The sequence below is a fragment of the Puntigrus tetrazona genome, unplaced genomic scaffold (assembly GCF_018831695.1).
Source record: "Puntigrus tetrazona isolate hp1 unplaced genomic scaffold, ASM1883169v1 S000001062, whole genome shotgun sequence".
NCBI classification, from domain to species: domain Eukaryota; kingdom Metazoa; phylum Chordata; class Actinopteri; order Cypriniformes; family Cyprinidae; genus Puntigrus; species Puntigrus tetrazona.
In genome coordinates, this window is record NW_025048651.1 from 60100 (window position 1) to 86997 (window position 26898).

General features: G+C 52.3%; 59 non-coding genes across 59 annotated transcripts; 11 read left to right on the forward strand and 48 right to left on the reverse strand.

Annotated features, from left to right (window-relative positions):
• Nucleotides 1–89: 89 nt before the first annotated feature.
• Nucleotides 90–171, reverse strand: trnas-gcu. Its single transcript has one exon. It is a non-coding gene; the product is annotated as a tRNA-Ser (tRNA).
• Nucleotides 172–301: 130 nt separating this feature from the next.
• LOC122340591 lies at nt 302–408 on the reverse strand. The gene has a single exon (XR_006250290.1). It is a non-coding gene; the product is annotated as a U6 spliceosomal RNA (small nuclear RNA).
• Nucleotides 409–1014: 606 nt separating this feature from the next.
• Nucleotides 1015–1155, forward strand: LOC122340663. Its single transcript, XR_006250357.1, has one exon. It is a non-coding gene; the product is annotated as a U4 spliceosomal RNA (small nuclear RNA).
• A 359-nt stretch (nt 1156–1514) lies between these two features.
• trnas-gcu lies at nt 1515–1596 on the reverse strand. The gene has a single exon. It is a non-coding gene; the product is annotated as a tRNA-Ser (tRNA).
• A 142-nt stretch (nt 1597–1738) lies between these two features.
• trnap-agg lies at nt 1739–1810 on the reverse strand. The gene has a single exon. It is a non-coding gene; the product is annotated as a tRNA-Pro (tRNA).
• A 337-nt stretch (nt 1811–2147) lies between these two features.
• trnaq-uug lies at nt 2148–2219 on the reverse strand. Its single transcript has one exon. It is a non-coding gene; the product is annotated as a tRNA-Gln (tRNA).
• A 321-nt stretch (nt 2220–2540) lies between these two features.
• On the reverse strand, nt 2541–2622 carry trnas-gcu. Its single transcript has one exon. It is a non-coding gene; the product is annotated as a tRNA-Ser (tRNA).
• Nucleotides 2623–2749: 127 nt separating this feature from the next.
• On the reverse strand, nt 2750–2857 carry LOC122340610. The gene has a single exon (XR_006250309.1). It is a non-coding gene; the product is annotated as a U6 spliceosomal RNA (small nuclear RNA).
• Nucleotides 2858–3459: 602 nt separating this feature from the next.
• LOC122340693 lies at nt 3460–3597 on the forward strand. Its single transcript, XR_006250386.1, has one exon. It is a non-coding gene; the product is annotated as a U4 spliceosomal RNA (small nuclear RNA).
• Nucleotides 3598–3958: 361 nt separating this feature from the next.
• trnas-gcu lies at nt 3959–4040 on the reverse strand. Its single transcript has one exon. It is a non-coding gene; the product is annotated as a tRNA-Ser (tRNA).
• A 141-nt stretch (nt 4041–4181) lies between these two features.
• On the reverse strand, nt 4182–4252 carry trnap-agg. Its single transcript has one exon. It is a non-coding gene; the product is annotated as a tRNA-Pro (tRNA).
• Nucleotides 4253–4585: 333 nt separating this feature from the next.
• trnaq-uug lies at nt 4586–4657 on the reverse strand. The gene has a single exon. It is a non-coding gene; the product is annotated as a tRNA-Gln (tRNA).
• A 524-nt stretch (nt 4658–5181) lies between these two features.
• LOC122340626 lies at nt 5182–5287 on the reverse strand. Its single transcript, XR_006250324.1, has one exon. It is a non-coding gene; the product is annotated as a U6 spliceosomal RNA (small nuclear RNA).
• A 605-nt stretch (nt 5288–5892) lies between these two features.
• On the forward strand, nt 5893–6032 carry LOC122340675. Its single transcript, XR_006250369.1, has one exon. It is a non-coding gene; the product is annotated as a U4 spliceosomal RNA (small nuclear RNA).
• A 358-nt stretch (nt 6033–6390) lies between these two features.
• Nucleotides 6391–6472, reverse strand: trnas-gcu. Its single transcript has one exon. It is a non-coding gene; the product is annotated as a tRNA-Ser (tRNA).
• A 141-nt stretch (nt 6473–6613) lies between these two features.
• Nucleotides 6614–6684, reverse strand: trnap-agg. Its single transcript has one exon. It is a non-coding gene; the product is annotated as a tRNA-Pro (tRNA).
• A 335-nt stretch (nt 6685–7019) lies between these two features.
• trnaq-uug lies at nt 7020–7091 on the reverse strand. Its single transcript has one exon. It is a non-coding gene; the product is annotated as a tRNA-Gln (tRNA).
• Nucleotides 7092–7409: 318 nt separating this feature from the next.
• On the reverse strand, nt 7410–7491 carry trnas-gcu. Its single transcript has one exon. It is a non-coding gene; the product is annotated as a tRNA-Ser (tRNA).
• A 104-nt stretch (nt 7492–7595) lies between these two features.
• On the reverse strand, nt 7596–7702 carry LOC122340638. Its single transcript, XR_006250336.1, has one exon. It is a non-coding gene; the product is annotated as a U6 spliceosomal RNA (small nuclear RNA).
• A 605-nt stretch (nt 7703–8307) lies between these two features.
• On the forward strand, nt 8308–8445 carry LOC122340703. The gene has a single exon (XR_006250395.1). It is a non-coding gene; the product is annotated as a U4 spliceosomal RNA (small nuclear RNA).
• Nucleotides 8446–8804: 359 nt separating this feature from the next.
• On the reverse strand, nt 8805–8886 carry trnas-gcu. The gene has a single exon. It is a non-coding gene; the product is annotated as a tRNA-Ser (tRNA).
• Nucleotides 8887–9027: 141 nt separating this feature from the next.
• Nucleotides 9028–9099, reverse strand: trnap-agg. Its single transcript has one exon. It is a non-coding gene; the product is annotated as a tRNA-Pro (tRNA).
• A 725-nt stretch (nt 9100–9824) lies between these two features.
• On the reverse strand, nt 9825–9906 carry trnas-gcu. Its single transcript has one exon. It is a non-coding gene; the product is annotated as a tRNA-Ser (tRNA).
• Nucleotides 9907–10030: 124 nt separating this feature from the next.
• Nucleotides 10031–10137, reverse strand: LOC122340578. Its single transcript, XR_006250278.1, has one exon. It is a non-coding gene; the product is annotated as a U6 spliceosomal RNA (small nuclear RNA).
• Nucleotides 10138–10737: 600 nt separating this feature from the next.
• On the forward strand, nt 10738–10878 carry LOC122340674. Its single transcript, XR_006250368.1, has one exon. It is a non-coding gene; the product is annotated as a U4 spliceosomal RNA (small nuclear RNA).
• Nucleotides 10879–11238: 360 nt separating this feature from the next.
• Nucleotides 11239–11319, reverse strand: trnas-gcu. The gene has a single exon. It is a non-coding gene; the product is annotated as a tRNA-Ser (tRNA).
• A 545-nt stretch (nt 11320–11864) lies between these two features.
• Nucleotides 11865–11937, reverse strand: trnaq-uug. The gene has a single exon. It is a non-coding gene; the product is annotated as a tRNA-Gln (tRNA).
• Nucleotides 11938–12256: 319 nt separating this feature from the next.
• trnas-gcu lies at nt 12257–12338 on the reverse strand. Its single transcript has one exon. It is a non-coding gene; the product is annotated as a tRNA-Ser (tRNA).
• A 127-nt stretch (nt 12339–12465) lies between these two features.
• LOC122340611 lies at nt 12466–12573 on the reverse strand. The gene has a single exon (XR_006250310.1). It is a non-coding gene; the product is annotated as a U6 spliceosomal RNA (small nuclear RNA).
• A 608-nt stretch (nt 12574–13181) lies between these two features.
• On the forward strand, nt 13182–13319 carry LOC122340564. The gene has a single exon (XR_006250265.1). It is a non-coding gene; the product is annotated as a U4 spliceosomal RNA (small nuclear RNA).
• A 359-nt stretch (nt 13320–13678) lies between these two features.
• On the reverse strand, nt 13679–13760 carry trnas-gcu. The gene has a single exon. It is a non-coding gene; the product is annotated as a tRNA-Ser (tRNA).
• A 547-nt stretch (nt 13761–14307) lies between these two features.
• trnaq-uug lies at nt 14308–14379 on the reverse strand. Its single transcript has one exon. It is a non-coding gene; the product is annotated as a tRNA-Gln (tRNA).
• A 527-nt stretch (nt 14380–14906) lies between these two features.
• On the reverse strand, nt 14907–15013 carry LOC122340592. The gene has a single exon (XR_006250291.1). It is a non-coding gene; the product is annotated as a U6 spliceosomal RNA (small nuclear RNA).
• A 603-nt stretch (nt 15014–15616) lies between these two features.
• Nucleotides 15617–15756, forward strand: LOC122340676. The gene has a single exon (XR_006250370.1). It is a non-coding gene; the product is annotated as a U4 spliceosomal RNA (small nuclear RNA).
• Nucleotides 15757–16116: 360 nt separating this feature from the next.
• Nucleotides 16117–16198, reverse strand: trnas-gcu. Its single transcript has one exon. It is a non-coding gene; the product is annotated as a tRNA-Ser (tRNA).
• A 141-nt stretch (nt 16199–16339) lies between these two features.
• On the reverse strand, nt 16340–16410 carry trnap-agg. The gene has a single exon. It is a non-coding gene; the product is annotated as a tRNA-Pro (tRNA).
• Nucleotides 16411–16746: 336 nt separating this feature from the next.
• On the reverse strand, nt 16747–16818 carry trnaq-uug. The gene has a single exon. It is a non-coding gene; the product is annotated as a tRNA-Gln (tRNA).
• A 315-nt stretch (nt 16819–17133) lies between these two features.
• On the reverse strand, nt 17134–17215 carry trnas-gcu. Its single transcript has one exon. It is a non-coding gene; the product is annotated as a tRNA-Ser (tRNA).
• Nucleotides 17216–17341: 126 nt separating this feature from the next.
• Nucleotides 17342–17453, reverse strand: LOC122340632. Its single transcript, XR_006250330.1, has one exon. It is a non-coding gene; the product is annotated as a U6 spliceosomal RNA (small nuclear RNA).
• Nucleotides 17454–18063: 610 nt separating this feature from the next.
• Nucleotides 18064–18202, forward strand: LOC122340702. The gene has a single exon (XR_006250394.1). It is a non-coding gene; the product is annotated as a U4 spliceosomal RNA (small nuclear RNA).
• A 356-nt stretch (nt 18203–18558) lies between these two features.
• On the reverse strand, nt 18559–18640 carry trnas-gcu. Its single transcript has one exon. It is a non-coding gene; the product is annotated as a tRNA-Ser (tRNA).
• A 141-nt stretch (nt 18641–18781) lies between these two features.
• Nucleotides 18782–18852, reverse strand: trnap-agg. Its single transcript has one exon. It is a non-coding gene; the product is annotated as a tRNA-Pro (tRNA).
• A 334-nt stretch (nt 18853–19186) lies between these two features.
• On the reverse strand, nt 19187–19258 carry trnaq-uug. Its single transcript has one exon. It is a non-coding gene; the product is annotated as a tRNA-Gln (tRNA).
• Nucleotides 19259–19785: 527 nt separating this feature from the next.
• Nucleotides 19786–19892, reverse strand: LOC122340579. The gene has a single exon (XR_006250279.1). It is a non-coding gene; the product is annotated as a U6 spliceosomal RNA (small nuclear RNA).
• Nucleotides 19893–20495: 603 nt separating this feature from the next.
• LOC122340688 lies at nt 20496–20636 on the forward strand. Its single transcript, XR_006250381.1, has one exon. It is a non-coding gene; the product is annotated as a U4 spliceosomal RNA (small nuclear RNA).
• A 359-nt stretch (nt 20637–20995) lies between these two features.
• On the reverse strand, nt 20996–21077 carry trnas-gcu. Its single transcript has one exon. It is a non-coding gene; the product is annotated as a tRNA-Ser (tRNA).
• Nucleotides 21078–21218: 141 nt separating this feature from the next.
• Nucleotides 21219–21289, reverse strand: trnap-agg. Its single transcript has one exon. It is a non-coding gene; the product is annotated as a tRNA-Pro (tRNA).
• A 337-nt stretch (nt 21290–21626) lies between these two features.
• Nucleotides 21627–21698, reverse strand: trnaq-uug. The gene has a single exon. It is a non-coding gene; the product is annotated as a tRNA-Gln (tRNA).
• Nucleotides 21699–22016: 318 nt separating this feature from the next.
• Nucleotides 22017–22098, reverse strand: trnas-gcu. The gene has a single exon. It is a non-coding gene; the product is annotated as a tRNA-Ser (tRNA).
• Nucleotides 22099–22221: 123 nt separating this feature from the next.
• Nucleotides 22222–22328, reverse strand: LOC122340618. Its single transcript, XR_006250316.1, has one exon. It is a non-coding gene; the product is annotated as a U6 spliceosomal RNA (small nuclear RNA).
• A 599-nt stretch (nt 22329–22927) lies between these two features.
• On the forward strand, nt 22928–23067 carry LOC122340677. Its single transcript, XR_006250371.1, has one exon. It is a non-coding gene; the product is annotated as a U4 spliceosomal RNA (small nuclear RNA).
• A 361-nt stretch (nt 23068–23428) lies between these two features.
• Nucleotides 23429–23510, reverse strand: trnas-gcu. The gene has a single exon. It is a non-coding gene; the product is annotated as a tRNA-Ser (tRNA).
• Nucleotides 23511–23651: 141 nt separating this feature from the next.
• On the reverse strand, nt 23652–23722 carry trnap-agg. The gene has a single exon. It is a non-coding gene; the product is annotated as a tRNA-Pro (tRNA).
• A 337-nt stretch (nt 23723–24059) lies between these two features.
• Nucleotides 24060–24131, reverse strand: trnaq-uug. The gene has a single exon. It is a non-coding gene; the product is annotated as a tRNA-Gln (tRNA).
• Nucleotides 24132–24452: 321 nt separating this feature from the next.
• On the reverse strand, nt 24453–24534 carry trnas-gcu. The gene has a single exon. It is a non-coding gene; the product is annotated as a tRNA-Ser (tRNA).
• A 127-nt stretch (nt 24535–24661) lies between these two features.
• LOC122340612 lies at nt 24662–24769 on the reverse strand. The gene has a single exon (XR_006250311.1). It is a non-coding gene; the product is annotated as a U6 spliceosomal RNA (small nuclear RNA).
• A 609-nt stretch (nt 24770–25378) lies between these two features.
• LOC122340678 lies at nt 25379–25518 on the forward strand. Its single transcript, XR_006250372.1, has one exon. It is a non-coding gene; the product is annotated as a U4 spliceosomal RNA (small nuclear RNA).
• A 362-nt stretch (nt 25519–25880) lies between these two features.
• trnas-gcu lies at nt 25881–25964 on the reverse strand. Its single transcript has one exon. It is a non-coding gene; the product is annotated as a tRNA-Ser (tRNA).
• Nucleotides 25965–26106: 142 nt separating this feature from the next.
• Nucleotides 26107–26177, reverse strand: trnap-agg. The gene has a single exon. It is a non-coding gene; the product is annotated as a tRNA-Pro (tRNA).
• Between the last annotated feature and the right edge of the window lie 721 nt (nt 26178–26898).

The window sequence follows — 26898 nt, forward strand, 5'->3', positions numbered from 1 at the left end:
GGGGCGTGGCCTCTGCCTTTCTCAGAACAAGAGGTGGGCGGAAAGCAGAGCTGCTGAGCTCTGGGTTGGCTACCTGGAAAGACATCAAGCGAAGAGGATGGGATTCGAACCCACGCGTGCAGAGCACAATGGATTAGCAGCCCATCGCCTTAACCACTCGGTCACCTCGTCGATGACCAGTCTGCAAATCCGGACTTGGCCGTTTTTTGCCAGATCTCCTTTCAACGGCCCGAATGTACATTCAACCTATTTTCACGACGCTAGGGCAGAAAGAGTGGAGGAGCACACGAGCATCGTGACTGAAAAGATGGAGCGCTTCACGGATTTGCGTGTCATCCTTTCGCAGGGGCCATGCTAATCTTCTCTGTATCGATCCAATTTTAGTATATGTGCTGCCGTGGCGAGCACAAGACTGCTGCTCGGCTCCAGGTATGTGTACCCTTCGGGTCCCGCGAGCTCTCGCCAAGGTGGTAGGGTCCATCGAGCCATCTCGACACCTCGTATACCGTGCTGTACTGGGGTGCAGTACAGTAGTACACGGCAGCGCGCCGCTGAGGCAAGGGGCTGGACACACCTGTCCATGGCACCGGAGACCTATTGCAAAAGGGGCGTGGCCTCTGCCTTTCTCAAAACAAGGGGTGGCAGGAAAGGAGAGAAAAACAAAACCAGTCAGACCGGGTGACAGCTGCGGGCAGTTAAATACATGTAAGAACTGCAGCTGGGTTGTGGTGAAATATCTCTAGGGCAAAGGAGATGGGGAGCGATTTTTAAAGCAAGCGCTCCCACGCTGAGAGCGGGCAGACCGGGATCCAGCGTAACGTGTTGTAAATGGTAGGGTGGATGCGGGAGGTAACCCTGCGACTGAGCTGCGATGAATACTGGGTCCTCTGGGTTAGCAGACACTCTTTGCAGCCCCCTAGGCCAGAAGGCTGACTGCGCGGCGGTTTGAAGCTTGTTACCACCCTGTCGGTCCACGTCCACTTAGGTGGGCTGAAAGTCGCGCACCTCGTGGGCATTCTTTCGCAGAGGCAATATTGTAGCCTATGAGGCTCATCCGAGGCGCGATCATTGCTGGTTGAAAACTTTACCCAATACCTCGCCGGGATGACTTGAAATACAGTCAGCCTTGGCAATTTTTGCCAGCCTCTCCGGAGGCTTTGCGTTTGGTTGAAAAGGATAAGCTCTTCTTCTTTCTCTTCTCTTTTTTTCAATCACGTGCAGGTTTTTGTCCTTTGTGCAGCCGAGGAACTGCATGAGCGTGTCGGACAAGGAAGATGAGCGAAAGGTGTAAAGCGATGGTGTTTGCCAGATTGGATTCTAAAAAGAATTGGACAAGAATTGACCGGTGAGGATGGTCTTCCAACCCCGCGCGTGTAGAGCAAAACGGCTAAGCAGTCCAATCCGGACACGCCCCTTATCATCAGCTCGTTAGTAGGGCACGCAAAGAAGTGAATGGCCTGTGTCAGAAAACAAAGCTGCAGAGCTCTGGGTTGGCCACCTGGAAAGACACCAAGCGACGAGGATGGGATTCGAACCCACGCGTGCAGAGCACAATGGATTAGCAGTCCATCGCCTTAACCACTCGGCCACCTCGTCGATGGGCAGTTTGTAGCGACTCTTTGGAAGAAGACCTGAAAGGAGGAGTCAAAATGGAAAGAACAGACATTGACAGAAAAACAAGGGCCTAGCAGTGTCAAAGAGAACCGAACAGAAGGCTGCTTCTGAAGAAGCTGCTGGCGGGCTCGTCCGGGATTTGAACCCGGGACCTCTCGCACCCTAAGCGAGAATCATACCCCTAGACCAACGAGCCTACTGGGCACTGAGCTGCCCTGACCAGGGGGTCTTCTGCAGGAACCCCCTTTGGCACCTCCCTAGCAGAGAGAAAGGAAAAGAACATCTACAGCAAACTACAAAATAAGGGAATTTTTGTCATGAAAGTAGTTAAACACAAGAAATGAAAGACAAATAAGGAACTCGAACTAACATGGAAATAATTGAAGCCCTCGACACAGTGTCAAAGGCAAACAAATGACAGGCGGTCTCTGAATGGATTGAAACTGGGGCTGGGCCTAACATGTAGATGGATTTTAGGGAGGATGCTGCTTAAATGGTCAGATGGCCCTCAGAGCTTGAGCTCTTGGTCACTGAGGTTCCACCGAGATTTGAACTCGGATCGCTGGATTCAAAGTCCAGAATGCTGACCGTTACACCATGGAACCCCGGCGATTCTGCGGAGAGGGAGAGTGACGGGATGGAAAGTGCCACAGTCAAATCGGAAGCATCAGTAGGGTGTCTGCACTTTTTTTAGTAAGGTAGAAAAGGCTGAAACCTGCAAGCTTCAGAACTGTGCCCAAACGATACACCTGGGGTGCAGTACAGTACAACGGCAGCGTCCGCTGAGGTAAGGGGCTGGACACATCTGTCCATGGCACCGGAGTACTATTGCAAAAGGGGGCGTGGCCTCTGCCTTTCTCAGAACAAGAGGTGGGCGGAAAGCAGAGCTGCTGAGCTCTGGGTTGGCTACCTGGAAAGACATCAAGCGAAGAGGATGGGATTCGAACCCACGCGTGCAGAGCACAATGGATTAGCAGCCCATCGCCTTAACCACTCGGTCACCTCGTCGATGACCAGTCTGCAAATCCGGACTTGGCGTTTTTGCCAGATCTCCTTTCAACGGCCCGAATGTACATTCAACCTATTTTCACACACGCTAGGGCAGAAAGAGTGGAGGAGCACGAGCATCGTGACTGAAAAGATGGAGCGCTTCACGGATTTTGCGTGTCATCCTTTCGCAGGGGCCATGCTAATCTTCTCTGTATCGATCCAATTTTAGTATATGTGCTGCCGTGGCGAGCACAAGACTGCTGCTCGGCTCCAGGTATGTGTACCCTTCGGGTCCCTGCGAGCTCTCGCCAAGGTGGTAGGGTCCATCGAGCCGTCTCGACACCTCGTATACCGTGCTGTACTGGGGTGCAGTACAGTACACGGCAGCGTCCGCTGAGGCAAGGGGCTGGACACACCTGTCCATGGCACCGGAGACCTATTGCAAAGGGGCGTGGCCTCTGCCTTTCTCAAAACAAGGGGTGGCAGGAAAGGAGAAAAACAAAACCAGTCAGACCGGGTGACAGCTGCGGGCAGTTAAATACATGTAAGAACTGCAGCTGGGTTGTGGTGAAATATCTCTAGGGGCAAAGGAGATGGGAGCGATTTTTTAAAGCAAGCGCTCCCACGCTGAGGCGGGCAGACCGGGATCCAGCGTAACGTGTTGTAAATGGTAGGGTGGATGCGGGAGGTAACCCTGCGACTGAGCTGCGATGAATACTGGGTCCTCTGGGTTAGCAGACACTCTTTGCAGCCCCCTAGGCCAGAAGGCTGACTGCGCGGCGGTTTGAAGCTTGTTACCACCCTGTCGGTCCACGTCCACTTAGGTGGGCTGAAGAGGTCGCGCACCTCGTGGGCATTCTTTCGCAGAGGCAATATTGTAGCCTATGAGGCTCATCCGAGGCGCGATCATTGCTGGTTGAAAACTTTACCCAATACCTCGCCGGGATGACTTGAAATACAGTCAGCCTTGGCAATTTTGCCAGCCTCCGGAGGCTTTGCGTTTGGTTGAAAAGGATAAGCTCTTCTTCTTTCTCTTCTCTTTTTTCAATCACGTGCAGGTTTTGTCCTTTGTGCAGCCGAGGAACTGCATTGAGCGTGTCGGACAAGGAAGATGAGCGAAAGGTGTAAAGCGATGGTGTTTGCCAGATTGGATTCTAAAAAGAATTGGACAAGAATTGACCGGTGAGGATGGTCTTCCAAACCCACGCGTGTGTAGAGCAAAGCGGCTAAGCAGTCCAATCCGGACACGCCCCTTATCATCAGCTCGTTAGTAGAGGCACGCAAAGAAGTGAATGGCCTGTGTCAGAAAACAAAGCTGCAGAGCTCTGGGTTGGCCACCTGGAAAGACACCAAGCGGCGAGGATGGGATTCGAACCCACGCGTGCAGAGCACAATGGATTAGCAGTCCATCGCCTTAACCACTCGGCCACCTCGTCGATGGCCAGTTTGTAGCGACTCTTTGGAAGAAGACCTGAAAGGAGGAGTCAAAATGGAAAGAACAGACATTGACAGAAAACAAGGGCCTAGCAGTGTCAAAGAGAACCGAACAGAAGGCTGCTTCTGAAGAAGCTGCTGGCGGGCTCGTCCGGGATTTGAACCGGGACCTCTCGCACCCTAAGCGAGAATCATACCCCTAGACCAACGAGCCTACTGGGCACTGAGCTGCCCTGACCAGGGGTCTTCTGCAGGAACCCCTTTGGCACCTCCTAGCAGAGAGAAAGGAAAAGAACATCTACAGCAACTACAAAATAAGGAATTTTTGTCATGAAAGTAGTTAAACACAAGAAATGAAAGACAAATAAGGAACTCGAACTAACATGGAAATAATTGAAGCCCTCGACACAGTGTCAAAGGCAAACAAATGACAGGCGGTCTCTGAATGGATTGAAAACTGGGGCTGGGCCTAACATGTAGATGGATTTTAGGGAGGATGCTGCTTAAATGGTCAGATGGCCCTCAGAGCTTGAGCTCTTGGTCACTGAGGTTCCACCGAGATTTGAACTCGGATCGCTGGATTCAAAGTCCAGAATGCTGACCGTTACACCATGGAACCCGGCGATTCTGCGGAGAGGAGAGTGACGGGATGGAAAGTGCCACAGTCAAATCGGAAGCATCAGTAGGGTGTCTGCACTTTTTTTAGTAAGGTAGAAAAGGCTGAAACCTGCAAGCTTCAGAACTGTGCCCAAACGATACACCTGGGGTGCAGTACAGTACAACGGCAGCGTCCGCTGAGGTAAGGGGCTGGACACATCTGTCCATGGCACCGGAGTACTATTGCAAAGGGGCGTGGCCTCTGCCTTTCTCAGAACAAGAGGTGGGCGGAAAGCAGAGCTGCTGAGCTCTGGGTTGGCTACCTGGAAAGACATCAAGCGAAGAGGATGGGATTCGAACCCGCGCGTGCAGAGCACAATGGATTAGCAGCCCATCGCCTTAACCACTCGGTCACCTCGTCGATGACCAGTCTGCAAATCCGGACTTGGGCGTTTTTGCCAGATCTCCTTTCAACGCCCGAATGTACATTCAACCTATTTTCACGGCGCTAGGGCAGAAAGAGTGGAGAACACGAGCATCGTGACTGAAAAGATGGAGCGCTTCACGGTTTGCGTGTCATCCTTTCGCAGGGGCCATGCTAATCTTCTCTGTATCGATCCAATTTTAGTATATGTGCTGCCGTGGCGAGCACAAGACTGCTGCTCGGCTCCAGGTATGTGTACCCTTCGGGTCCCTGCGAGCTCTCGCCAAGGTGGTAGGGTCCATCGAGCCGTCTCGACACCTCGTATACCGTGCTGTACTGGGGTGCAGTACAGTACACGGCAGCGTCCGCTGAGGCAAGGGGCTGGACACACCTGTCCATGGCACCGGAGACCTATTGCAAAAGGGGGCGTGGCCTCTGCCTTTCTCAAAACAAGGGGTGGCAGGAAAGGAGAGAAAAACAAAACCAGTCAGACCGGGTGACAGCTGCGGGCAGTTAAATACATGTAAGAACTGCAGCTGGGTTGTGGTGAAATATCTCTAGGGCAAAGGAGATGGGGAGCGATTTTTAAAGCAAGCGCTCCCACGCTGAGGCGGGCAGACCGGGATCCAGCGTAGCGTGTTGTAAATGGTAGGGTGGATGCGGGAGGTAACCCTGCGACTGAGCTGCGATGAATACTGGGTCCTCTGGGTTAGCAGACACTCTTTGCAGCCCCCTAGGCCAGAAGGCTGACTGCGTGGCGGTTTGAAGCTTGTTACCACCCTGTCGGTCCACGTCCACTTAGGTGGGCTGAAGAGGTCGCGCACCTCGTGGGCATTCTTTCGCAGAGGCAATATTGTAGCCTATGAGGCTCATCCGAGGCGCGATCATTGCTGGTTGAAAACTTTACCCAATACCTCGCCGGGATGACTTGAAATACAGTCAGCCTTGGCAATTTTGCCAGCCTCTCCGGAGGCTTTGCGTTTGGTTGAAAAGATAAGCTCTTCTTCTTTCTCTTCTCTTTTTTCAATCGCGTGCAGGTTTTTGACCTTTGTGCAGCCGAGGAACTGCATTGAGCGTGTCGGACAAGGAAGATGAACGAAAGGTGTAAAGCGATGGTGTTTGCCAGATTGGATTCTAAAAAGAATTGGACAAGAATTGACCGGTGAGGATGGTCTTCCAAAACCCACGCGTGTAGAGCAAAGCGGCTAAGCAGTCCAATCCGGACACGCCCCTTATCATCAGCTCGTTAGTAGGCACGCAAAGAAGTGAATGGCCTGTGTCAGAAAACAAAGCTGCAGAGCTCTGGGTTGGCCACCTGGAAAGACACCAAGCGGCGAGGATGGGATTCGAACCCACGCGTGCAGAGCACAATGGATTAGCAGTCCATCGCCTTAACCACTCGGCCACCTCGTCGATGGCCAGTTTGTAGCGACTCTTTGGAAGAAGACCTGAAAGGAGGAGTCAAAATGGAAAGAACAGACATTGACAGAAAACAAGGGCCTAGCAGTGTCAAAGAGAACCGAACAGAAGGCTGCTTCTGAAGAAGCTGCTGGCGGGCTCGTCCGGGATTTGAACCGGGACCTCTCGCACCCTAAGCGAGAATCATACCCCTAGACCAACGAGCCTACTGGGCACTGAGCTGCCCTGACCAGGGGGTCTTCTGCAGGAACCCCTTTGGCACCTCCTAGCAGAGAGAAAGGAAAAGAACATCTACAGCAACTACAAAATAAGGGAATTTTTGTCATGAAAGTAGTTAAACACAAGAAATGAAAGACAAATAAGGAACTCGAACTAACATGGAAATAATTGAAGCCCTCGACACAGTGTCAAAGGCAAACAAATGACAGGCGGTCTCTGAATGGATTGAAAACTGGGGCTGGGCCTAACATGTAGATGGATTTTAGGGAGGATGCTGCTTAAATGGTCAGATGGCCCTCAGAGCTTGAGCTCTTGGTCACTGAGGTTCCACCGAGATTTGAACTCGGATCGCTGGATTCAAAGTCCAGAATGCTGACCGTTACACCATGGAACCCGGCGATTCTGCGGGAGGGAGAGTGACGGGATGGAAAGTGCCACAGTCAAATCGGAAGCATCAGTAGGGTGTCTGCACTTTTTTAGTAAGGTAGAAAAGGCTGAAACCTGCAAGCTTCAGAACTGTGCCCAAACGATACACCTGGGGTGCAGTACAGTACAACGGCAGCGTCCGCTGAGGTAAGGGGCTGGACACATCTGTCCATGGCACCGGAGTACTATTGCAAAAGGGGGCGTGGCCTCTGCCTTTCTCAGAACAAGAGGTGGGCGGAAAGCAGAGCTGCTGAGCTCTGGGTTGGCTACCTGGAAAGACATCAAGCGAAGAGGATGGGATTCGAACCCACGCGTGCAGAGCACAATGGATTAGCAGCCCATCGCCTTAACCACTCGGTCACCTCGTCGATGACCAGTCTGCAAATCCGGACTTGGCGTTTTTGCCAGATCTCCTTTCAACGGCCCGAATGTACATTCAACCTATTTTCACGACGCTAGGGCAGAAAGAGTGGAGGAGCACGAGTGCTTCACGGATTTGCGTGTCATCCTTTCGCAGGGGCCATGCTAATCTTCTCTGTATCGATCCAATTTTAGTATATGTGCTGCCGTGGCGAGCACAAGACTGCTGCTCGGCTCCAGGTATGTGTACCCTTCGGGTCCCTGCGAGCTCTCGCCAAGGTGGTAGGGTCCATCGAGCCGTCTCGACACCTCGTATACCGTGCTGTACTGGGGTGCAGTACAGTACACGGCAGCGTCCGCTGAGGCAAGGGGCTGGACACACCTGTCCATGGCACCGGAGACCTATTGCAAAAGGGGGCGTGGCCTCTGCCTTTCTCAAAACAAGGGGTGGCAGGAAAGGAGAGAAAAACAAAACCAGTCAGACCGGGTGACAGCTGCGGGCAGTTAAATACATGTAAGAACTGCAGCTGGGTTGTGGTGAAATATCTCTAGGGCAAAGGAGATGGGGAGCGATTTTTAAAGCAAGCGCTCCCACGCTGAGGCGGGCAGACCGGGATCCAGCGTAGCGTGTTGTAAATGGTAGGGTGGATGCGGGAGGTAACCCTGCGACTGAGCTGCGATGAATACTGGGTCCTCTGGGTTAGCAGACACTCTTTGCAGCCCCTAGGCCAGAAGGCTGACTGCTGCGGCGGTTTGAAGCTTGTTACCACCCTGTCGGTCCACGTCCACTTAGGTGGGCTGAAGAGGTCGCGCACCTCGTGGGCATTCTTTCGCAGAGGCAATATTGTAGCCTATGAGGCTCATCCGGCGCGATCATTGCTGGTTGAAAACTTTACCCAATACCTCGCCGGGATGACTTGAAATACAGTCAGCCTTGGCAATTTTGCCAGCCTCTCCGGAGGCTTTGCGTTTGGTTGAAAAGGATAAGCTCTTCTTCTTTCTCTTCTCTTTTTTTCAATCACGTGCAGGTTTTTGTCCTTTGTGCAGCCGAGGAACTGCATTGAGCGTGTCGGACAAGGAAGATGAGCGAAAGGTGTAAAGCGATGGTGTTTGCCAGATTGGATTCTAAAAAGAATTGGACAAGAATTGACCGGTGAGGATGGTCTTCCAAACCCGCGCGTGTAGAGCAAAGCGGCTAAGCAGTCCAATCCGGACACGCCCCTTATCATCAGCTCGTTAGTAGGGCACGCAAAGAAGTGAATGGCCTGTGTCAGAAAACAAAGCTGCAGAGCTCTGGGTTGGCCACCTGGAAAGACACCAGCGGCGAGGATGGGATTCGAACCCACGCGTGCAGAGCACAATGGATTAGCAGTCCATCGCCTTAACCACTCGGCCACCTCGTCGATGGCCAGTTTGTAGCGACTCTTTGGAAGAAGACCTGAAAGGAGGAGTCAAAATGGAAAGAACAGACATTGACAGAAAACAAGGGCCTAGCAGTGTCAAAGAGAACCGAACAGAAGGCTGCTTCTGAAGAAGCTGCTGGCGGGCTCGTCCCGGGATTTGAACCGGGACCTCTCGCACCCTAAGCGAGAATCATACCCCTAGACCAACGAGCCTACTGGGCACTGAGCTGCCCTGACCAGGGGTCTTCTGCAGGAACCCCTTTGGCACCACCCCTAGCAGAGAGAAAGGAAAAGAACATCTACAGCAACTACAAAATAAGGGAATTTTTGTCATGAAAGTAGTTAAACACAAGAAATGAAAGACAAATAAGGAACTCGAACTAACATGGAAATAATTGAAGCCCTCGACACAGTGTCAAAGGCAAACAAATGACAGGCGGTCTCTGAATGGATTGAAAACTGGGGCTGGGCCTAACATGTAGATGGATTTTAGGGAGGATGCTGCTTAAATGGTCAGATGGCCCTCAGAGCTTGAGCTCTTGGTCACTGAGGTTCCACGAGATTTGAACTCGGATCGCTGGATTCAAAGTCCAGAATGCTGACCGTTACACCATGGAACCCGGCGATTCTGCGGAGAGGGAGAGTGACGGGATGGAAAGTGCCACAGTCAAATCGGAAGCATCAGTAGGGTGTCTGCACTTTTTTTAGTAAGGTAGAAAAGGCTGAAACCTGCAAGCTTCAGAACTGTGCCCAAACGATACACCTGGGGTGCAGTACAGTACAACGGCAGCGTCCGCTGAGGTAAGGGGCTGGACACATCTGTCCATGGCACCGGAGTACTATTGCAAAGGGGCGTGGCCTCTGCCTTTCTCAGAACAAGAGGTGGGCGGAAAGCAGAGCTGCTGAGCTCTGGGTTGGCTACCTGGAAAGACATCAAGCGAAGAGGATGGGATTCGAACCCACGCGTGCAGAGCACAATGGATTAGCAGCCCATCGCCTTAACCACTCGGTCACCTCGTCGATGACCAGTCTGCAAATCCGGACTTGGCGTTTTTGCCAGATCTCCTTTCAACGGCCGAATGTACATTCAACCTATTTTCACGGCTAGGGCAGAAAGAGTGGAGAGCACGAGCATCGTGACTGAAAAAAGATGGAGCGCTTCACGGATTTGCGTGTCATCCTTTCGCAGGGGCCATGCTAATCTTCTCTGTATCGATCCAATTTTAGTATATGTGCTGCCGTGGCGAGCACAAGACTGCTGCTCGGCTCCAGGTATGTGTACCCCGGGTCCCTGCGAGCTCTCGCCAAGGTGGTAGGGTCCATCGAGCCGTCTCGACACCTCGTATACCGTGCTGTACTGGGGTGCAGTACAGTACTGCGGCAGCGTCCGCTGAGGCAGGGGCTGGACACACCTGTCCATGGCACCGGAGACCTATTGCAAAAGGGGCGTGGCCTCTGCCTTTCTCAAAACAAGGGGTGGCAGGAAAGGAGAAAAACAAAACCAGTCAGACCGGGTGACAGCTGCGGGCAGTTAAATACATGTAAGAACTGCAGCTGGGTTGTGGTGAAATATCTCTAGGGCAAAGGAGATAGGGAGCGATTTTTAAAGCAAGCGCTCCCACGCTGAGACGGGCAGACCGGGATCCAGCGTAACGTGTTGTAAATGGTAGGGTGGATGCGGGAGGTAACCCTGCGACTGAGCTGCGATGAATACTGGGTCCTCTGGGTTAGCAGACACTCTTTGCAGCCCCCTAGGCCAGAAGGCTGACTGCGCGGCGGTTTGAAGCTTGTTACCACCCTGTCGGTCCACGTCCACTTAGGTGGGCTGAAGAGGTCGCGCACCTCGTGGGCATTCTTTCGCAGAGGCAATATTGTAGCCTATGAGGCTCATCCGAGGCGCGATCATTGCTGGTTGAAAACTTTACCCAATACCTCGCCGGGATGACTTGAAATACAGTCAGCCTTGGCAATTTTTGCCAGCCTCTCCGGAGGCTTTGCGTTTGGTTGAAAAGGATAAGCTCTTCTTCTTTCTCTTCTCTTTTTTTCAATCACGTGCAGGTTTTTGTCCTTTGTGCAGCCGAGGAACTGCATTGAGCGTGTCGGACAAGGAAGATGAGCGAAAGGTGTAAAGCGATGGTGTTTGCCAGATTGGATTCTAAAAAGAATTGGACAAGAATTGACCGGTGAGGATGGTCTTCCAAACCCACGCGTGTAGAGCAAAGCGGCTAAGCAGTCCAATCCGGACACGCCCCTTATCATCAGCTCGTTAGTAGGGCACGCAAAGAAGTGAATGGCCTGTGTCAGAAAACAAAGCTGCAGAGCTCTGGGTTGGCCACCTGGAAAGACACCAAGCGGCGAGGATGGGATTCGAACCACGCGTGCAGAGCACAATGGATTAGCAGTCCATCGCCTTAACCACTCGGCCACCTCGTCGATGGCCAGTTTGTAGCGACTCTTTGGAAGAAGACCTGAAAGGAGGAGTCAAAATGGAAAGAACAGACATTGACAGAAAACAAGGGCCTAGCAGTGTCAAAGAGAACCGAACAGAAGGCTGCTTCTGAAGAAGCTGCTGGCGGGCTCGTCCGGGATTTGAACCGGGACCTCTCGCACCCTAAGCGAGAATCATACCCTAGACCAACGAGCCTACTGGGCACTGAGCTGCCCTGACCAGGGGTCTTCTGCAGGAACCCCTTTGGCACCTCCTAGCAGAGAGAAAGGAAAAGAACATCTACAGCAACTACAAAATAAGGGAATTTTTGTCATGAAAGTAGTTAAACACAAGAAATGAAAGACAAATAAGGAACTCGAACTAACATGGAAATAATTGAAGCCCTCGACACAGTGTCAAAGGCAAACAAATGACAGGCGGTCTCTGAATGGATTGAAAACTGGGGCTGGGCCTAACATGTAGATGGATTTTAGGGAGGATGCTGCTTAAATGGTCAGATGGCCCTCAGAGCTTGAGCTCTTGGTCACTGAGGTTCCACCGAGATTTGAACTCGGATCGCTGGATTCAAAGTCCAGAATGCTGACCGTTACACCATGGAATCCCGGCGATTCTGCGGAGAGGGAGAGTGACGGGATGGAAAGTGCCACAGTCAAATCGGAAGCATCAGTAGGGTGTCTGCACTTTTTTTAGTAAGGTAGAAAAGGCTGAAACCTGCAAGCTTCAGAACTGTGCCCAAACGATACACCTGGGGTGCAGTACAGTACAACGGCAGCGTCCGCTGAGGTAAGGGCTGGACACATCTGTCCATGGCACCGGAGTACTATTGCAAAAGGGGGCGTGGCCTCTGCCTTTCTCAGAACAAGAGGTGGGCGGAAAGCAGAGCTGCTGAGCTCTGGGTTGGCTACCTGGAAAGACATCAAGCGAAGAGGATGGGATTCGAACCCACGCGTGCAGAGCACAATGGATTAGCAGCCCATCGCCTTAACCACTCGGTCACCTCGTCGATGACCAGTCTGCAAATCCGGACTTGGCGTTTTTGCCAGATCTCCTTTCAACGGCCCGAATGTACATTCAACCTATTTTCACGACGCTAGGGCAGAAAGAGTGGGAGGAGCACGAGCATCGTGACTGAAAAGATGGAGCGCTTCACGGATTTTGCGTGTCATCCTTTCGCAGGGGCCATGCTAATCTTCTCTGTATCGATCCAATTTTAGTATATGTGCTGCCGTGGCGAGCACAAGACTGCTGCTCGGCTCCAGGTATGTGTACCCTTCGGGTCCCTGCGAGCTCTCGCCAAGGTGGTAGGGTCCATCGAGCCGTCTCGACACCTCGTATACCGTGCTGTACTGGGGTGCAGTACAGTACACGGCAGCGTCCGCTGAGGAGGCAAGGGCTGGACACACCTGTCCATGGCACCGAGAGACCTATTGCAAAAGGGGCGTGGCCTCTGCCTTTCTCAAAACAAGGGGTGGCAGGAAAGGAGAGAAAAACAAAACCAGTCAGACCGGGTGACAGCTGCGGGCAGTTAAATACATGTAAGAACTGCAGCTGGGTTGTGGTGAAATATCTCTAGGGCAAAGGAGATGGGGGAGCGATTTTTAAAGCAAGCGCTCCCACGCTGAGGCGGGCAGACCGGGATCCAGCGTAACGTGTTGTAAATGGTAGGGTGGATGCGGGAGGTAACCCTGCGACTGAGCTGCGATGAATACTGGGTCCTCTGGGTTAGCAGACACTCTTTGCAGCCCCTAGGCCAGAAGGCTGACTGCTGCGGCGGTTTGAAGCTTGTTACCACCCTGTCGGTCCACGTCCACTTAGGTGGGCTGAAGAAGTCGCGCACCTCGTGGGCATTCTTTCGCAGAGGCAATATTGTAGCCTATGAGGCTCATCCGGCGCGATCATTGCTGGTTGAAAACTTTACCCAATACCTCGCCGGGATGACTTGAAATACAGTCAGCCTTGGCAATTTTGCCAGCCTCTCCGGAGGCTTTGCGTTTGGTTGAAAAGGATAAGCTCTTCTTCTTTCTCTTCTCTTTTTTCAATCACGTGCAGGTTTTTGTCCTTTGTGCAGCCGAGGAACTGCATTGGCGTGTCGGACAAGGAAGATGAGCGAAAGGTGTAAAGCGATGGTGTTTGCCAGATTGGATTCTAAAAAGAATTGGACAAGAATTGACCGGTGAGGATGGTCTTCAAAACCCGCGCGTGTAGAGCAAAAGCGGCTAAGCAGTCCAATCCGGACACGCCCCTTATCATCAGCTCGTTAGTAGGACACGCAAAGAAGTGAATGGCCTGTGTCAGAAAACAAAGCTGCAGAGCTCTGGGTTGGCCACCTGGAAAGACACCAAGCGGCGAGGATGGGATTCGAACCCACGCGTGCAGAGCACAATGGATTAGCAGTCCATCGCCTTAACCACTCGGCCACCTCGTCGATGGCCAGTTTGTAGCGACTCTTTGGAAGAAGACCTGAAAGGAGGAGTCAAAATGGAAAGAACAGACATTGACAGAAAACAAGGGCCTAGCAGTGTCAAAGAGAACCGAACAGAAGGCTGCTTCTGAAGAAGCTGCTGGCGGGCTCGTCCGGGATTTGAACCGGGACCTCTCGCACCCTAAGCGAGAATCATACCCCTAGAGACCAACGAGCCTACTGGGCACTGAGCTGCCCTGACCAGGGGTCTTCTGCAGGAACCCCTTTTCACCTCCTAGCAGAGAGAAAGGAAAAGAACATCTACAGCAACTACAAAATAAGGGAATTTTTGTCATGAAAGTAGTTAAACACAAGAAATGAAAGACAAATAAGGAACTCGAACTAACATGGAAATAATTGAAGCCCTCGACACAGTGTCAAAGGCAAACAAATGACAGGCGGTCTCTGAATGGATTGAAAACTGGGGCTGGGCCTAACATGTAGATGGATTTTAGGGAGGATGCTGCTTAAATGGTCAGATGGCCCTCAGAGCTTGAGCTCTTGGTCACTGAGGTTCCACCGAGATTTGAACTCGGATCGCTGGATTCAAAGTCCAGAATGCTGACCGTTACACCATGGAACCCCGGCGATTCTGCGGAGAGGAGAGTGACGGGATGGAAAGTGCCACAGTCAAATCGGAAGCATCAGTAGGGTGTCTGCACTTTTTTTAGTAAGGTAGAAAAGGCTGAAACCTGCAAGCTTCAGAACTGTGCCCAAACGATACACCTGGGGTGCAGTACAGTACAAGCGGCAGCGTCCGCTGAGGTAAGGGGCTGGACACATCTGTCCATGGCACCGGAGTACTATTGCAAAAGGGGCGTGGCCTCTGCCTTTCTCAGAACAAGAGGTGGGCGGAAAGCAGAGCTGCTGAGCTCTGGGTTGGCTACCTGGAAAGACATCAAGCGAAGAGGATGGATTCGAACCCACGCGTGCAGAGCACAATGGATTAGCAGCCCATCGCCTTAACCACTCTGTCACCTCGTCGATGACCAGTCTGCAAATCCGGACTTGGCGTTTTTGCCAGATCTCCTTTCAACGGCCCGAATGTACATTCAACCTATTTTCACGACGCTAGGGCAGAAAGAGTGGAGGAGCACGAGCATCGTGACTGAAAAGATGGAGCGCTTCACGGATTTGCGTGTCATCCTTTCGCAGGGGCCATGCTAATCTTCTCTGTATCGATCCAATTTTAGTATATGTGCTGCCGTGGCGAGCACAAGACTGCTGCTCGGCTCCAGGTATGTGTACCCTTCCGGGTCCCTGCGAGCTCGCCAAGGTGGTAGGGTCCATCGAGCCGTCTCGACACCTCGTATACCGTGCTGTACTGGGGTGCAGTACAGTACACGGCAGCGTCCGCTGAGGCAAGGGGCTGGACACACCTGTCCATGGCACCGGAGACCTATTGCAAAAGGGGGCGTGGCCTCTGCCTTTCTCAAAACAAGGGGTGGCAGGAAAGGAGAGAAAAACAAAACCAGTCAGACCGGGTGACAGCTGCGGGCAGTTAAATACATGTAAGAACTGCAGCTGGGTTGTGGTGAAATATCTCTAGGGCAAAGGAGATGGGGAGCGATTTTTTAAAGCAAGCGCTCCCACGCTGAGGCGGGCAGACCGGGATCCAGCGTAACGTGTTGTAAATGGTAGGGTGGATGCGGGAGGTAACCCTGCGACTGAGCTGCGATGAATACTGGGTCCTCTGGGTTAGCAGACACTCTTTGCAGCCCCCTAGGCCAGAAGGCTGACTGTGGCGGTTTGAAGCTTGTTACCACCCTGTCGGTCCACGTCCACTTAGGTGGGCTGAAGAGGTCGCGCACCTCGTGGGCATTCTTTCGCAGAGGCAATATTGTAGCCTATGAGGCTCATCCGAGGCGCGATCATTGCTGGTTGAAAACTTTACCCAATACCTCGCCGGGATGACTTGAAATACAGTCAGCCTTGGCAATTTTGCCAGCCTCTCCGGAGGCTTTGCGTTTGGTTGAAAAGGATAAGCTCTTCTTCTTTCTCTTCTCTTTTTTTCAATCACGTGCAGGTTTTTGTCCTTTGTGCAGCCGAGGAACTGCATTGAGCGTGTCGGACAAGGAAGATGAGCGAAAGGTGTAAAGCGATGGTGTTTGCCAGATTGGATTCTAAAAAGAATTGGACAAGAATTGACCGGTGAGGATGGTCTTCCAAACCCACGCGTGTAGAGCAAAGCGGCTAAGCAGTCCAATCCGGACACGCCCCTTATCATCAGCTCGTTAGTAGGGCACGCAAAGAAGTGAATGGCCTGTGTCAGAAAACAAAGCTGCAGAGCTCTGGGTTGGCCACCTGGAAAGACACCAAGCGGCGAGGATGGGATTCGAACCCCCGCGTGCAGAGCACAATGGATTAGCAGTCCATCGCCTTAACCACTCGGCCACCTCGTCGATGGCCAGTTTGTAGCGACTCTTTGGAAGAAGACCTGAAAGGAGGAGTCAAAATGGAAAGAACAGACATTGACAGAAAACAAGGGCCTAGCAGTGTCAAAGAGAACCGAACAGAAGGCTGCTTCTGAAGAAGCTGCTGGCGGGCTCGTCCGGGATTTGAACCGGGACCTCTCGCACCCTAAGCGAGAATCATACCCCTAGACCAACGAGCCTACTGGGCACTGAGCTGCCCTGACCAGGGGGTCTTCTGCAGGAACCCCCTTTGGCACCTCCCTAGCAGAGAGAAAGGAAAAGAACATCTACAGCAACTACAAAATAAGGAATTTTTGTCATGAAAGTAGTTAAACACAAGAAATGAAAGACAAATAAGGAACTCGAACTAACATGGAAATAATTGAAGCCCTCGACACAGTGTCAAAGGCAAACAAATGACAGGCGGTCTCTGAATGGATTGAAAACTGGGGCTGGGCCTAACATGTAGATGGATTTTAGGGAGGATGCTGCTTAAATGGTCAGATGGCCCTCAGAGCTTGAGCTCTTGGTCACTGAGGTTCCACCGAGATTTGAACTCGGATCGCTGGATTCAAAGTCCAGAATGCTGACCGTTACACCATGGAACCCGGCGATTCTGCGGAGAGGGAGAGTGACGGGATGGAAAGTGCCACAGTCAAATCGGAAGCATCAGTAGGGTGTCTGCACTTTTTTAGTAAGGTAGAAAAGGCTGAAACCTGCAAGCTTCAGAACTGTGCCCAAAGCGATACACCTGGGGTGCAGTACAGTACAACGGCAGCGTCCGCTGAGGTAAGGGGCTGGACACATCTGTCCATGGCACCGGACTATTGCAAAGGGGCGTGGCCTCTGCCTTTCTCAGAACAAGAGGTGGGCGGAAAGCAGAGCTGCTGAGCTCTGGGTTGGCTACCTGGAAAGACATCAAGCGAAGAGGATGGGATTCGAACCCACGCGTGCAGAGCACAATGGATTAGCAGCCCATCGCCTTAACCACTCGGTCACCTCGTCGATGACCAGTCTGCAAATCCGGACTTGGCGTTTTTGCCAGATCTCCTTTCAACGGCCCGAATGTACATTCAACCTATTTTCACGACGCTAGGGCAGAAAGAGTGGAGGAGCACGAGCATCGTGACTGAAAAGATGGAGCGCTTCACGGAGTTTGCGTGTCATCCTTTTCGCAGGGGCCATGCTAATCTTCTCTGTATCGATCCAATTTTAGTATATGTGCTGCCGTGGCGAGCAGCACAAGACTGCTGCTCGGCTCCAGGTATGTGTACCCTTCGGGTCCCTGCGAGCTCGCCAAGGTGGTAGGGTCCATCGAGCCGTCTCTCGACACCTCGTATACCGTGCTGTACTGGGGTGCAGTACAGTACACGGCAGCGTCCGCTGAGGCAAGGGCTGGACACACCTGTCCATGGCACCGGAGACCTATTGCAAAAGGGGGCGTGGCCTCTGCCTTTCTCAAAACAAGGGGTGGCAGGAAAGGAGAGAAAAACAAAACCAGTCAGACCGGGTGACAGCTGCGGGCAGTTAAATACATGTAAGAACTGCAGCTGGGTTGTGGTGAAATATCTCTAGGGCAAAGGAGATGGGGAAGCGATTTTTTTAAAGCAAGCGCTCCCACGCTGAGACGGGCAGACCGGGATCCAGCGTAACGTGTTGTAAATGGTAGGGTGGATGCGGGAGGTAACCCTGCGACTGAGCTGCGATGAATACTGGGTCCTCTGGGTTAGCAGACACTCTTTGCAGCCCCCTAGGCCAGAAGGCTGACTGCGCGGCGGTTTGAAGCTTGTTACCACCCTGTCGGTCCACGTCCACTTAGGTGGGCTGAAGAAGAGGTCGCGCACCTCGTGGGCATTCTTCGCAGAGGCAATATTGTAGCCTATGAGGCTCATCCGAGGCGCGATCATTGCTGGTTGAAAACTTTACCCAATACCTCGCCGGGATGACTTGAAATACAGTCAGCCTTGGCAATTTTGCCAGCCTCTCCGGAGGCTTTGCGTTTGGTTGAAAAGGATAAGCTCTTCTTCTTTCTCTTCTCTTTTTTCAATCACGTGCAGGTTTTTGTCCTTTGTGCAGCGAGGAACTGCATTGAGCGTGTCGGACAAGGAAGATGAGCGAAAGTGTAAAGCGATGGTGTTTGCCAGATTGGATTCTAAAAAGAATTGGACAAGAATTGACCGGTGAGGATGGTCTTCCAAACCCACGCGTGTAGAGCAAAGCGGCTAAGCAGTCCAATCCGGACACGCCCCTTATCATCAGCTCGTTAGTAGGGCACGCAAAGAAGTGAATGGCCTGTGTCAGAAAACAAAGCTGCAGAGCTCTGGGTTGCCACCTGGAAAGACACCAAGCGGCGAGGATGGGATTCGAACCCACGCGTGCAGAGCACAATGGATTAGCAGTCCATCGCCTTAACCACTCGGCCACCTCGTCGATGGCCAGTTTGTAGCGACTCTTTGGAAGAAGACCTGAAAGGAGGAGTCAAAATGGAAAGAACAGACATTGACAGAAAACAAGGGCCTAGCAGTGTCAAAGAGAACCGAACAGAAGGCTGCTTCTGAAGAAGCTGCTGGCGGGCTCGTCCGGGATTTGAACCGGGACCTCTCGCACCCTAAGCGAGAATCATACCCCTAGACCAACGAGCCTACTGGGCACTGAGCTGCCCTGACCAGGGGTCTTCTGCAGGAACCCCTTTGGCACCTCCTAGCAGAGAGAAAGGAAAAGAACATCTACAGCAACTACAAAATAAGGGAATTTTTGTCATGAAAGTAGTTAAACACAAGAAATGAAAGACAAATAAGGAACTCGAACTAACATGGAAATAATTGAAGCCCTCGACACAGTGTCAAAGGCAAACAAATGACAGGCGGTCTCTGAATGGATTGAAAACTGGGGCTGGGCCTAACATGTAGATGGATTTTAGGGAGGATGCTGCTTAAATGGTCAGATGGCCCTCAGAGCTTGAGCTCTTGGTCACTGAGGTTCCACCGAGATTTGAACTCGGATCGCTGGATTCAAAGTCCAGAATGCTGACCGTTACACCATGGAACCCGGCGATTCTGCGGAGAGGGAGAGTGACGGGATGGAAAGTGCCACAGTCAAATCGGAAGCATCAGTAGGGTGTCTGCACTTTTTTAGTAAGGTAGAAAAGGCTGAAACCTGCAAGCTTCAGAACTGTGCCCAAACGATACACCTGGGGTGCAGTACAGTACAACGGCAGCGTCCGCTGAGGTAAGGGGCTGGACACATCTGTCCATGGCACCGGAGTACTATTGCAAAAGGGGGCGTGGCCTCTGCCTTTCTCAGAACAAGAGGTGGGCGGAAAGCAGAGCTGCTGGCTCTGGGTTGGCTACCTGGAAAGACATCAAGCGAAGAGGATGGGATTCGAACCCGCGCGTGCAGAGCACAATGGATTAGCAGCCCATCGCCTTAACCACTCTGTCACCTCGTCGATGACCAGTCTGCAAATCCGGACTTGGCGTTTTTGCCAGATCTCCTTTCAACGGCCCGAATGTACATTCAACCTATTTTCACGACGCTAGGGCAGAAAGAGTGGAGGAGCACGAGCATCGTGACTGAAAAGATGGGAGCGCTTCACGGATTTGCGTGTCATCCTTTCGCAGGGGCCATGCTAATCTTCTCTGTATCGATCCAATTTTAGTATATGTGCTGCCGTGGCGAGCACAAGACTGCTGCTCGGCTCCAGGTATGTGTACCCTTCGGGTCCCTGCGAGCTCTCGCCAAGGTGGTAGGGTCCATCGAGCCGTCTCGACACCTCGTATACCGTGCTGTACTGGGGTGCAGTACAGTACACGGCAGCGTCCGCTGAGGCAAGGGCTGGACACACCTGTCCATGGCACCGGAGACCTATTGCAAAAGGGGCGTGGCCTCTGCCTTTCTCAAAACAAGGGGTGGCAGGAAAGAGAGAAAAACAAAACCAGTCAGACCGGGTGACAGCTGCGGGCAGTTAAATACATGTAAGAACTGCAGCTGGGTTGTGGTGAAATATCTCTAGGGCAAAGGAGATGGGGAGCGATTTTTAAAGCAAGCGCTCCCACGCTGAGACGGGCAGACCGGGATCCAGCGTAACGTGTTGTAAATGGTAGGGTGGATGCGGGAGGTAACCCTGCGACTGAGCTGCGATGAATACTGGGTCCTCTGGGTTAGCAGACACTCTTTGCAGCCCCCTAGGCCAGAAGGCTGACTGCGCGGCGGTTTGAAGCTTGTTACCACCCTGTCGGTCCACGTCCACTTAGGTGGGCTGAAGAGGTCGCGCACCTCGTGGGCATTCTTTTCGCAGAGGCAATATTGTAGCCTATGAGGCTCATCCGGAGGCGCGATCATTGCTGGTTGAAAACTTTACCCAATACCTCGCCGGGATGACTTGAAATACAGTCAGCCTTGGCAATTTTGCCAGCCTCTCCGGAGGCTTTGCGTTTGGTTGAAAAGGATAAGCTCTTCTTCTTTCTCTTCTCTTTTTTTCAATCACGTGCAGGTTTTTGTCCTTTGTGCAGCCGAGGAACTGCATTGAGCGTGTCGGACAAGGAAGATGAGCGAAAGGTGTAAAGCGATGGTGTTTGCCAGATTGGATTCTAAAAAGAATTGGACAAGAATTGACCGGTGAGGATGGTCTTCCAAACCCACGCGTGTAGAGCAAAGCGGCTAAGCAGTCCAATCCGGACACGCCCCTTATCATCAGCTCGTTAGTAGGGCACGCAAAGAAGTGAATGGCCTGTGTCAGAAAACAAAGCTGCAGAGCTCTGGGTTGGCCACCTGGAAAGACACAAGCGGCGAGGATGGGATTCGAACCCACGCGTGCAGAGCACAATGGATTAGCAGTCCATCGCCTTAACCACTCGGCCACCTCGTCGATGGCCAGTTTGTAGCGACTCTTTGGAAGAAGACCTGAAAGGAGGAGTCAAAATGGAAAGAACAGACATTGACAGAAAACAAGGGCCTAGCAGTGTCAAAGAGAACCGAACAGAAGGCTGCTTCTGAAGAAGCTGCTGGCGGGCTCGTCCGGGATTTGAACCGGGACCTCTCGCACCCTAAGCGAGAATCATACCCCTAGACCAACGAGCCTACTGGGCACTGAGCTGCCCTGACCAGGGGGTCTTCTGCAGGAACCCCCTTTGGCACCTCCCTAGCAGAGAGAAAGGAAAAGAACATCTACAGCAACTACAAAATAAGGGAATTTTTGTCATGAAAGTAGTTAAACACAAGAAATGAAAGACAAATAAGGAACTCGAACTAACATGGAAATAATTGAAGCCCTCGACACAGTGTCAAAGGCAAACAAATGACAGGCGGTCTCTGAATGGATTGAAAACTGGGGCTGGGCCTAACATGTAGATGGATTTTAGGGAGGATGCTGCTTAAATGGTCAGATGGCCCTCAGAGCTTGAGCTCTTGGTCACTGAGGTTCCACCGAGATTTGAACTCGGATCGCTGGATTCAAAGTCCAGAATGCTGACCGTTACACCATGGAACCCGGCGATTCTGCGGAGAGGGAGAGTGACGGGATGGAAAGTGCCACAGTCAAATCGGAAGCATCAGTAGGGTGTCTGCACTTTTTTTAGTAAGGTAGAAAAGGCTGAAACCTGCAAGCTTCAGAACTGTGCCCAAACGATACACCTGGGGTGCAGTACAGTACAACGGCAGCGTCCGCTGAGGTAAGGGGCTGGACACATCTGTCCATGGCACCGGAGTACTATTGCAAAGGGGCGTGGCCTCTGCCTTTCTCAGAACAAGAGGTGGGCGGAAAGCAGAGCTGCTGAGCTCTGGGTTGGCTACCTGGAAAGACATCAAGCGAAGAGGATGGGATTCGAACCCACGCGTGCAGAGCACAATGGATTAGCAGCCCATCGCCTTAACCACTCTGTCACCTCGTCGATGACCAGTCTGCAAATCCGGACTTGGCGTTTTTGCCAGATCTCCTTTCAACGCCCGAATGTACATTCAACCTATTTTCACGGCTAGGGCAGAAAGAGTGGAGGAGCACGAGCATCGTGACTGAAAAGATGGGGCGCTTCACGGATTTGCGTGTCATCCTTTCGCAGGGGCCATGCTAATCTTCTCTGTATCGATCCAATTTTAGTATATGTGCTGCCGTGGCGAGCACAAGACTGCTGCTCGGCTCCAGGTATGTGTACCCTCGGGTCCCTGCGAGCTCTCGCCAAGGTGGTAGGGTCCATCGAGCCGTCTCGACACCTCGTATACCGTGCTGTACTGGGGTGCAGTACAGTACGCGGCAGCGTCCGCTGAGGCAAGGGGCTGGACACACCTGTCCATGGCACCGGAGACCTATTGCAAAGGGGCGTGGCCTCTGCCTTTCTCAAAACAAGGGGTGGCAGGAAAGGAGAAAAACAAAACCAGTCAGACCGGGTGACAGCTGCGGGCAGTTAAATACATGTAAGAACTGCAGCTGGGTTGTGGTGAAATATCTCTAGGGCAAAGGAGATGGGGAGCGATTTTTAAAGCAAGCGCTCCCACGCTGAGGCGGGCAGACCGGGATCCAGCGTAGCGTGTTGTAAATGGTAGGGTGGATGCGGGAGGTAACCCTGCGACTGAGCTGCGATGAATACTGGGTCCTCTGGGTTAGCAGACACTCTTTGCAGCCCCCTAGGCCAGAAAGGCTGACTGCGGCGGTTTGAAGCTTGTTACCACCCTGTCGGTCCACGTCCACTTAGGTGGGCTGAAGAGGTCGCGCACCTCGTGGGCATTCTTTCGCAGAGGCAATATTGTAGCCTATGAGGCTCATCCGAGGCGCGATCATTGCTGGTTGAAAACTTTACCCAATACCTCGCCGGGATGACTTGAAATACAGTCAGCCTTGGCAATTTTGCCAGCCTCTCCGGAGGCTTTGCGTTTGGTTGAAAAGGATAAGCTCTTCTTCTTTCTCTTCTCTTTTTTTCAATCACGTGCAGGTTTTTGTCCTTTGTGCAGCCGAGGAACTGCATTGAGCGTGTCGGACAAGGAAGATGAGCGAAAGGTGTAAAGCGATGGTGTTTGCCAGATTGGATTCTAAAAAGAATTGGACAAGAATTGACCGGTGAGGATGGTCTTCCAAACCCACGCGTGTAGAGCAAAAGCGGCTAAGCAGTCCAATCCGGACACGCCCCTTATCATCAGCTCGTTAGTAGGGCACGCAAAGAAGTGAATGGCCTGTGTCAGAAAACAAAGCTGCAGAGCTCTGGGTTGGCCACCTGGAAAGACACCAAGCGGCGAGGATGGGATTCGAACCCACGCGTGCAGAGCACAATGGATTAGCAGTCCATCGCCTTAACCACTCGGCCACCTCGTCGATGGCCAGTTTGTAGCGACTCTTTGGAAGAAGACCTGAAAGGAGGAGTCAAAATGGAAAGAACAGACATTGACAGAAAACAAGGGCCTAGCAGTGTCAAAGAGAACCGAACAGAAGGCTGCTTCTGAAGAAGCTGCTGGCGGGCTCGTCCGGGATTTGAACCGGGACCTCTCGCACCCTAAGCGAGAATCATACCCCTAGACCAACGAGCCTACTGGGCACTGAGCTGCCCTGACCAGGGGGTCTTCTGCAGGAACCCCCTTTGGCACCTCCCTAGCAGAGAGAAAGGAAAAGAACATCTACAGCAACTACAAAATAAGGGAATTTTTGTCATGAAAGTAGTTAAACACAAGAAATGAAAGACAAATAAGGAACTCGAACTAACATGGAAATAATTGAAGCCCTCGACACAGTGTCAAAGGCAAACAAATGACAGGCGGTCTCTGAATGGATTGAAAACTGGGGCTGGGCCTAACATGTAGATGGATTTTAGGGAGGATGCTGCTTAAATGGTCAGATGGCCCTCAGAGCTTGAGCTCTTGGTCACTGAGGTTCCACCGAGATTTGAACTCGGATCGCTGGATTCAAAGTCCAGAATGCTGACCGTTACACCATGGAACCCCGGCGATTCTGCGGAGAGGAGAGTGACGGGATGGAAAGTGCCACAGTCAAATCGGAAGCATCAGTAGGGTGTCTGCACTTTTTTAGTAAGGTAGAAAAGGCTGAAACCTGCAAGCTTCAGAACTGTGCCCAAACGATACACCTGGGGTGCAGTACAGTAGTACAACGGCAGCGTCCGCTGAGGTAAGGGGCTGGACACATCTGTCCATGGCACCGGAGTACTATTGCAAAGGGGGCGTGGCCTCTGCCTTTCTCAGAACAAGAGGTGGGCGGAAAGCAGAGCTGCTGAGCTCTGGGTTGGCTACCTGGAAAGACATCAAGCGAAGAGGATGGGATTCGAACCCACGCGTGCAGAGCACAATGGATTAGCAGCCCATCGCCTTAACCACTCGGTCACCTCGTCGATGACCAGTCTGCAAATCCGGACTTGGGCGTTTTTGCCAGATCTCCTTTCAACGGCCCGAATGTACATTCAACCTATTTTCACGACGCTAGGGCAGAAAGAGTGGAGGAGCACGAGCATCGTGACTGAAAAGATGGAGCGCTTCACGGATTTTGCGTGTCATCCTTTCGCAGGGGCCATGCTAATCTTCTCTGTATCGATCCAATTTTAGTATATGTGCTGCCGTGGCGAGCACAAGACTGCTGCTCGGCTCCAGGTATGTGTACCCTTCGGGTCCCTGCGAGCTCTCGCCAAGGTGGTAGGGTCCATCGAGCCGTCTCGACACCTCGTATACCGTGCTGTACTGGGGTGCAGTACAGTAGTGCAGCAGCGTCCGCTGAGGCAAGGGGCTGGACACACCTGTCCATGGCACCGGAGACCTATTGCAAAAAGGGGCGTGGCCTCTGCCTTTCTCAAAACAAGGGGTGGCAGGAAAAGAGAGAAAAACAAAACCAGTCAGACCGGGTGACAGCTGCGGGCAGTTAAATACATGTAAGAACTGCAGCTGGGTTGTGGTGAAATATCTCTAGGGCAAAAAGGAGATGGGGGAGCGATTTTTAAAGCAAGCGCTCCCACGCTGAGACGGGCAGACCGGGATCCAGCGTAACGTGTTGTAAATGGTAGGGTGGATGCGGGAGGTAACCCTGCGACTGAGCTGCGATGAATACTGGGTCCTCTGGGTTAGCAGACACTCTTTGCAGCCCCCTAGGCCAGAAGGCTGACTGCGCGGCGGTTTGAAGCTTGTTACCACCCTGTCGGTCCACGTCCACTTAGGTGGGCTGAAGAGGTCGCGCACCTCGTGGGCATTCTTTCGCAGAGGCAATATTGTAGCCTATGAGGCTCATCCGAGGCGCGATCATTGCTGGTTGAAAACTTTACCCAATACCTCGCCGGGATGACTTGAAATACAGTCAGCCTTGGCAATTTTGCCAGCCTCTCCGGAGGCTTTGCGTTTGGTTGAAAAGGATAAGCTCTTCTTCTTTCTCTTCTCTTTTTTTCAATCACGTGCAGGTTTTTGTCCTTTGTGCAGCCGAGGAACTGCATTGAGCGTGTCGGACAAGGAAGATGAGCGAAAGGTGTAAAGCGATGGTGTTTGCCAGATTGGATTCTAAAAAGAATTGGACAAGAATTGACCGGTGAGGATGGTCTTCCAAACCCACGCGTGTAGAGCAAAGCGGCTAAGCAGTCCAATCCGGACACGCCCCTTATCATCAGCTCGTTAGTAGGGCACACGCAAAGAAGTGAATGGCCTGTGTCAGAAAACAAAGCTGCAGAGCTCTGGGTTGGCCACCTGGAAAGACACCAAGCGGCGAGGATGGGATTCGAACCCACGCGCGTGCAGAGCACAATGGATTAGCAGTCCATCGCCTTAACCACTCGGCCACCTCGTCGATGGCCAGTTTGTAGCGACTCTTTGGAAGAAGACCTGAAAGGAGGAGTCAAAATGGAAAGAACAGACATTGACAGAAAACAAGGGCCTAGCAGTGTCAAAGAGAACCGAACAGAAGGCTGCTTCTGAAGAAGCTGCTGGGCGGGCTCGTCCGGGATTTGAACCGGGACCTCTCGCACCCTAAGCGAGAATCATACCCCTAGACCAACGAGCCTACTGGGCACTGAGCTGCCCTGACCAGGGGGTCTTCTGCAGGAACCCCCTTTGGCACCTCCCTAGCAGAGAGAAAGGAAAAGAACATCTACAGCAACTACAAAATAAGGGAATTTTTGTCATGAAAGTAGTTAAACACAAGAAATGAAAGACAAATAAGGAACTCGAACTAACATGGAAATAATTGAAGCCCTCGACACAGTGTCAAAGGCAAACAAATGACAGGCGGTCTCTGAATGGATTGAAAACTGGGGCTGGGCCTAACATGTAGATGGATTTTAGGGAGGATGCTGCTTAAATGGTCAGATGGCCCTCAGAGCTTGAGCTCTTGGTCACTGAGGTTCCACGAGATTTGAACTCGGATCGCTGGATTCAAAGTCCAGAATGCTGACCGTTACACCATGGAACCCCGGCGATTCTGCGGAGAGGAGAGTGACGGGATGGAAAGTGCCACAGTCAAATCGGAAGCATCAGTAGGGTGTCTGCACTTTTTTTAGTAAGGTAGAAAAGGCTGAAACCTGCAAGCTTCAGAACTGTGCCCAAACGATACACCTGGGGTGCAGTACAGTACAACGGCAGCGTCCGCTGAGGTAAGGGGCTGGACACATCTGTCCATGGCACCGGAGTACTATTGCAAAGGGGCGTGGCCTCTGCCTTTCTCAGAACAAGAGGTGGGCGGAAAGCAGAGCTGCTGAGCTCTGGGTTGGCTACCTGGAAAGACA